General features: G+C 47.7%; 1 protein-coding gene across 2 annotated transcripts in view; it reads right to left on the reverse strand.

The window, feature by feature from the left end:
* Positions 1-5864, reverse strand: part of AKAP1 (A-kinase anchoring protein 1) — a 65744-nt gene extending 59880 nt beyond the window's left edge. Inside the window, exon 1 of one of the 2 annotated variants that reach the window (XM_068268477.1) lies at positions 5647-5864. The gene's annotated coding sequence lies outside the window, so the exon portion shown is untranslated. The other variant, XM_068268478.1, reaches the window with a different exon arrangement.
* Between the last annotated feature and the right edge of the window lie 1586 nt (positions 5865-7450).

Below are 7450 nucleotides of genomic sequence, written 5' to 3' on the forward strand. Positions count from 1 at the left end.
TCCCAACCAGCCCGTGGGCAAATCCGCATCGACCTCGGGTGAACCTGGCGCCCTGGCTCCTAGCGCTGTTATGGAATCAGATGTACTCCGGCATCTCCGGAAGCTGAACTTCCGGCCCGGACGGAGTGTCGTCTGTCTGCCTGCGAACCTGTGCCGATCAGCTAGCCCCTGTGCTCACCTCCTTATTTAAGCAGTCATTATCTGATGGTACAGTCCCCTCCTGCTTCAAGAGGTCTATAATTGTACCAGTCCCTAAAAAACCAGGCAGTACTGAGCATAATAACTTCCGCCCAGTGGCCCTAACCTCTAACATCATGAAGCTCCTTGAGCGGTTGGTCCTTGCCCACCTGAAGAGGTCCACGGACACCCTTTTAGACCCGCTCCAATTTGCATATAGGGCAAACAGATCCGTGGAGGATGCCATCAATGTCAGCGTGGCACACATCACTGAGCACTTAGACAGCCCGGCCTCCTATGCCAGGATCCTGTTCCTAGACTTTAGCTCAGCGTTCAACACGATCTGCCCTGACATCCTGATCACCAACCTGACCCAGCTCGGAGTTGATCCCACTCTCCGAGCATGGATCAAGGACTTCCTGACTAACAGAACGCAACAGGTGAAGCTCGGCAAATACTACTCCAGTGTTCGAACCACCAACACCGGGGCTCCACAAGGTTGTGTTCTGTCACCTCTACTATTCTCCCTCTATACCAACAATTGCATCACATCCGCTGACTCCGTGAAGGTCATCAAATTTGCAGACACCACTATTATTGGCCTAATTGGAAGCAACGGGGAGCATGAATACCGGAGCGAGGTCGAGAGAATATGCAACTGGTGCAGGGTGAACAATCTAGTTCTCAACACAGCAAAGACTGTTGAACTAGTTGTAGACTTCAGGAGGAACCCTCCCCCCCTCCCACCTGTCCTCATTGGAGGAACAGAAGTCTCTACGGTGTCATCGGTTCGGTTCCTCGGCACGACTCACCAATAACCTGAAATGGGGGCAAAACGCCACAAAAATTCAAAAGAAATCCCAGAAGAGGTTGTTCTTCCTGCGCCAACTGAAGAGATTTGGCATGCCCAGGGAACTACTGACCAGCTTGTATACTGCCACCATAGAATCCATCCTCTGCTCCTCAGTCATTGTTTGGTATGCGGGCGCCACGGCAAGCGATAAGCATAAACTGCAGAGGGTCATAGCTGATGCAGAGAGAATCATCGGGTCTCCTCTTCCACCTCTTGACCTCCTCCACTCCACTAGGTTGAGGAAGAGGGCCACCATGATCTCCCGTGACCCCTCTCACCCTGGCAACCACTACTTCAAGCTCCTCCCGTTGGGCCGTCGCTACAGGACTATACCAGCCAAAACCACCAGGCGGAAGGACACTTTCTTCCCCCAAGCCGTTCGGTCACTGAACTCTGACCCTCCCCGGTCCGGCCTGCTTTTCTAATTGCCGGGAGGTCAACTGGTCCCCGGTCTCAATCCGGAAATGGGGGCCTTTACTAGCATTTACCGGCATCACTATCTGTCTATCTGACTACTGTATTTCAAATTGCATGTGTTTGTGTGTCTCTACTCTGTCTATGCCATGTGTACCACAAATAATTCCGATTATAGCTCCAGCTGTACTTGGCGAAATAAAACTGATTCTGATCAGTTTGCCGGAGAAATCCCGGCAATATGAAAGGAAGGGGTTTCTCCAATAAATGTAAAATATTTTATATTTGTCATCATGCAGCTGAAAAAAGGCCGCTATTTATCATTATAATTTAGAAAATAGATTTTATTTCTGAAATCTAGTATTTTTAGTTTAGGTCCACTTTAACATATAACTTGGCTGGGGCACAGTATAACTGCAAAAAGGAGAAGGTCTGGGACCCACTAGCAGTGCATTTCTAAGGGCGCGTTTCCACTTGAGCGGAAACCGCCGTGAATCGCAGAGTTTCCTTTCCCCGCAGGCAAATAGTGCGGGGAAACTGCTATAGGGTGCAATGGTAACGCCGGCCGAATCGCTACCGCTAGCAATTCGGTCGGCTTTTCCATCCGAATCGGCGCGGGAGGCTGCGTATCCCATGGCACAGCTGATGGGATTCGTCTGCTTTCCCCACAGACCCAGACGAGCCGGCTCGCATCTCGCAGACGCGCGCCGCTCAAGTGGAATCGCACCCTAAGGCTTGGTTCACATCATAAATCATCAGCGCAAACCAGGAAGTGAACTCTGACCTGGAACTGTATATCTAACATACTTTCTAATGAAAAGCGTTCACAAAAATCACGTATTCAAGAACTTTTTAAAGCGCTTAGGGGTGATGGAAAGCAAGAACAGGAAGAATGTAGCCTGTACACACGTGCAGGACCCACCGGCAAGCATTTCTACCCCTACCCCTGCCCCCCCCCCGGTCTATGCTGCGGTAATCCTATCCCTTTCTACCTATGCTGCAACCTGCTACTACTGGCTACACCTATCCCTGGCTACCTATTCTGCAGCCACCTACTACTGGCTACACCTATCCCTGGCTACATGTGCTGCGGCCACCTACTACTGGCTACACCTATCCCCTGCTACGGCCACTTACTACTGGCTACACCTATCCTTGGCTACCCATGCTGCAGCCAACTACTACTGGCTACACCTATCCCTAGCTACCTATGCTGCGTCACCTATTACACTGATTTCTAAAATGTCCTTCTGGAATATTCTATCACATGTGACTTACTACAGAAGAAAATCTTTAATCTATAAGAGGATAAAGACACGGCCCACATGGCAGTGATTGATAGCGCCGTCTGCGCAGGCGCAGTACAGAGCGACCTGGAGTTCGCTCTGACATCGCCAGAGAACGTGACGGACCTGCGGCGAACGGCTGCGGGCAGAGCTCCGGTGAGGGACGTTCTGGGAGCTTGGAGCTGGAGGAAGCCCCCGGTAAGTACCACTTATTTTAGCATATTTCCCCTGATGACTCCTTTAAGGGGGCAGAGGCTGCTGGTACAGAAGTGGTTAAAGCAAACCTAAACAGAATTAAAAGTCAAAATAAAAATACACACGTCATACTTACCTCCCATGTAGTCTACTCAAGGTCTTTATCCTCTCCTGCATCCTGTTTGTCCACTGTGATTGATGGAATTCTAAGTCCTCCATTTTGAAAATGGCCATTACCCCACAATAGCTTCCTGGTCTGCACACTTAAACTGTAATATCACCCACTTGAGCCATAGAAAAACCATGGACATGACCTTGCTAATCGGTTGTCCTTTCAGTTATAACTGACAGCAACTGAAATATTTCAGTCCTGACAGTACCTTGTCAGAACTCAAAGGAATTGTAAGAAGAAAATGGTGAGCTTCTGAGAGGAACTGACGGCAAAGTAAAGGGGCCAATAAACTGGTTGATTTCAGCCGTCAATCGATTCTATGGAAATAAGTTTATCAAATCAGCCGATCGATCGTTTTGTGGCCGATTTGATCTGACAGGATGAAAAATCTAGGTTGATCTGCTGTTGGCAGCAGATTGATGGCCCAAAGAGTTGCATTGGATCTGATGGTCCAATAATGCATTTAGATCGATTTCCAATAGATTTCATCTTGAAACCTACTAGAAATCTGTTCCTAGTGTGTGGCACACATCAGATATATTTCCTGTCAGATTCCACTTGACAGGCATCGGACAAATCTGATGGTCGAATCTGCTGCAAATCTATAACAGATCTGTAGCAGATTCGACCATCAGATAGATTTCTGTCAGATGCCCGTCATGTCAAATCTGACAGGAAATATCTGATGTGTGCCACACAGTAGGAACAGATTTCCAATATATTTCAAAATGAAATCTATTGGAAATCTAAAGTCAGTACTGCACCATTAGATCCAATGCAGCTCTATGGGCCATCGATCTGCTGCTAGAAGCAAATTGACCTAGATTTTCCAACCTGTCAGATCAAATCGATCGAAATCGGCCACAAAAATCGATCGGCTGATTCAATAGAATAGATTTCGGAAAGATTCTACTGAATCGATCACAGTGTTCTCCCCAGAATTTTTTTCCAGCCGGGTGGCATGAAATAGTAGCCGGGTGGCATGAAAAAGCAGGGCAACTCTGCTTACAGCATAGGAGGAGGTGAGGAGGTGAGCCGATGACAGCCGGGTGGTCACCAAATCTAGCCGGGTGGAGCACCCGGCTAAAAGAGCCTGGGGAGAACACTGGATCACTGAAATTGACCAGTGTATGGGCCCCTTAAGTATGTAAGATTGATTTGCAGGTACATCACGTTTATTTTTGGATTTCAACTGCGAAACTAACTTTGTACAGGACTGATCAGATTCTAGCTGATCAAACATCTAATTAGCCATCTTCAAATACCTGGTTCAAGCAACTATAAGTATGGTTCCTGTAGAGCACAACTCTCACAAAACGTAATTCAAGCTCATACTTCCGTACATGCATGGTTCCCAGTTTTTGGTCATACATGCAAGTTTCCGACTGTAGTATGCATACTGTTATTGCAAGATTTTGCATACTGTACAGTGCAGACAATTTTTAAAGCATACTCACACAAAACCAGGAGGAACCACAACTACCAACATTATCTTTGTTTTAACCAAGGCTGGAACGAGAGTTGGAAAACACCATGAGTTTCGTTAGACAATATAATGCAATACATCAGTAACTTTGTTCTAGTACCAGCACCTACCAAGATGCTAGTACACTGTAGTGTAATTAGACCATTATTGCAGTAAAGCCATGTAGAAAAAAAAAGTGCTCATCTGAAACATGCTTAAAACTTTGCATTTCACCAGTAACTAGATCAAATATAGACAGTTACCACAGTGCTTGTTAAAAAAGCACCACTAGCATTTTCAATTTGCAATTATCAGCACTGGTCTTCCCTACTTCCTTATTACAGTTTTCCAGTTATACTAAATCACAGCAAGCACTGTGTCTACAATAAAAGCACTCGAAAAAACTTTGCAGTCACCTGCCGACAGGGAAGGGTTGTGGTGACCTTTGGTATGGAAATGTGTGTGAAGTTTGGGTGACCTTGGTGGAAGCACCTCAGGTCACACACATGCTGTCCTTTCATTCAAACCCATTTCCACTGCCACAAAAACTTGTATCCTGAAGGTGAACGCGTCACTGCTTGCGCTGGGCCATCCCAATAAAGGACAAGCGAAGAGGGTGCAAGTTCAAGGCCAGAGTAAAGTGATGGGGGCACGCTGGGCACTCTCTGCCTCAGCCCTCTGCGCACACGTGCGCGCTGCCCCCCAACCTCCACGCAGAAACATCTGCGTATAAATAGCTTCCATGATGGCAGCGGCTATTTTTAGATGCCAGGCCGACCACCAGCCCCGCTGTCCGGGGACACCGCGCACGTCACTACAATGCTGAGCCGCGAGGAATCTCAGCGAGCAGCTGCCGTGATAGCGGCACCCTCCACAGGACACTGTGCACCGGGGCAGGGGGTCGGTAACGCTCTCCACAGAGTACCACATTAGTAGCAGCCAGCTACCATCACTCGGAACCCCTCCATGCCCGCCGCACTCCACACCTCATGATGCCAAGCCAGTCAGGAGAGCCTCCAGCGATAAGTCAGCCAGAGCGGCGCCTCGCTCAATCACAGCTCCCGCAGGCCAGCTTCACACTCACCTACGACAAGTGCTTGCTGCTACTGCACCGTACACCGTCTGAGGGGCGGGTACATCGCTAGGAAGGCGGAGCGTGGCGCCTTCTTTCCACGCCTTGACCAATCAGCAGGCGCTTGGCCTAGAGGCGTCACTGCGAGCGAGGGAAGAGGTATAGAAACACAACACACGTTATAGCGTGGAGAGCGAAGCCATGCCCGCCCGGTCATTACTTGGTCGTCGGTATGCGTCAGCCGGCACCCACTGTGTGACGTCGCTTCCTTTTCCCATGATCCTGCTGCCAGTGCGCTCCATGTGGGAAGGAACACATGGGAGTCACGCTGCCCTTCAGTGACACTGTCACACGCCACACATACATGCATTGCCCGGAGCGCACTTGCCTTGTACAACTTGTCTGGCAGCGTAGTAAACATCCTTATAGGGGGAGGGAAGAAATAAGAATTAACTTCCTTTTTCAAAACGTGTCTCGCCTGTTTGTTGTACATGCATGTCGTCTGTTACAACATAGGTGGAGATGACACGTGCTATGCAAACTGGGGCAGTTTCCCAGGGCAACCAATGATTCTGATTTGCTGATTTGAGCAAGCGCCTTAGGCTTGTTTGCAGTTTTTCTTTATAAACCCTGTAGCTATCACAGAATAAACATTCAAACCGGGTATTGTGACTTCTGCTGACAGACTCGGTTTGGGTTAGGAGGATTAGGCATCTACTGAATAGTGACGAGATGATCAGATTCAGTAAGGAGTAGCTAGCTAATGCTACATACAGACTTGAAAGATAAATGAAAGATATTAGACCACTTTTACCCCCTTCTATGTAGTATGGGAGCCATACTCTACAGTCTATTCTATTGAGCTGAACTCCCCATCAGATAAAAATCTTTGCAAGATGTTGCACACAAAGATGCAGTACACATTCAAAAGATCAGTATCTGCAAAAGATCTGTTCCTGCAAAAGATCAGTTCCTACAAAATTCATTCATAGTCTATGATATCTGGAGATCCTTATACGCACCTTGTTTAACAGACATTCATCTGCAGATCAGATCCATCAGGATGAATCTTCAGATCTGCAGATGATTGTCAGATATGCAGATGAATGTCTGTAAAAGAAGAAGAGGCTTGGCGTGGTAGCATATTTTGCAACCAGATCAGAATTCGCATCCTATAGAACAGGGGTGCCCACACTCTAACTGGCGAGCTACTTGGAAAACTACCCAGCCCTAGAGATCTACCAACATTTCAAGTACTAAACTTTGAATCCCCCCTCCCACTCCATTGCAGCTTGATTGGGCAGCTGCAGATTACCCTCCCCAAATCAAAGCACAATTAGGCAGATGCAGAATCCTTCACCCTACCATGCCCCCAGTATAGGGAGCCAGGCATAATATCCCCAGTATAGATAGCTAGGCATAGGTGCCCCTAGAGTAAGTAGGCAGGCATAGGTGTCCCCAGTATAGGTAGGCAGGCTTAGGTGCCCCCCGTATAGGTAGCCAGGCATAGGTGCCCCTAGTTTAGATAGCCAGGTATATAGATACCCCCAGGAGGCATAACGTTTGGAAGTTCATGTGAGGCAGAGGAATGGTGGAGGTTGCAAATTCTGATGAAGTTGCAAATATTTTCACTACAGGTAGTATTTTATGCAACCTGTCAGAATTTTCACCCTATAGGAGAAGAATGGGAAAGGTTGCAAATGGTGACAAAGTTGCATTTATTTTAACCACACCTTAGCAGCAATTCTCTTGCCAATGTAATGCTATATGTGTATCCAACTTGTGTTTTTTTTTAATTCCCCAAAGCATTACATTA

This window comes from Hyperolius riggenbachi, chromosome 2 (assembly GCF_040937935.1).
Source record: "Hyperolius riggenbachi isolate aHypRig1 chromosome 2, aHypRig1.pri, whole genome shotgun sequence".
Lineage (NCBI taxonomy): Eukaryota > Metazoa > Chordata > Amphibia > Anura > Hyperoliidae > Hyperolius > Hyperolius riggenbachi.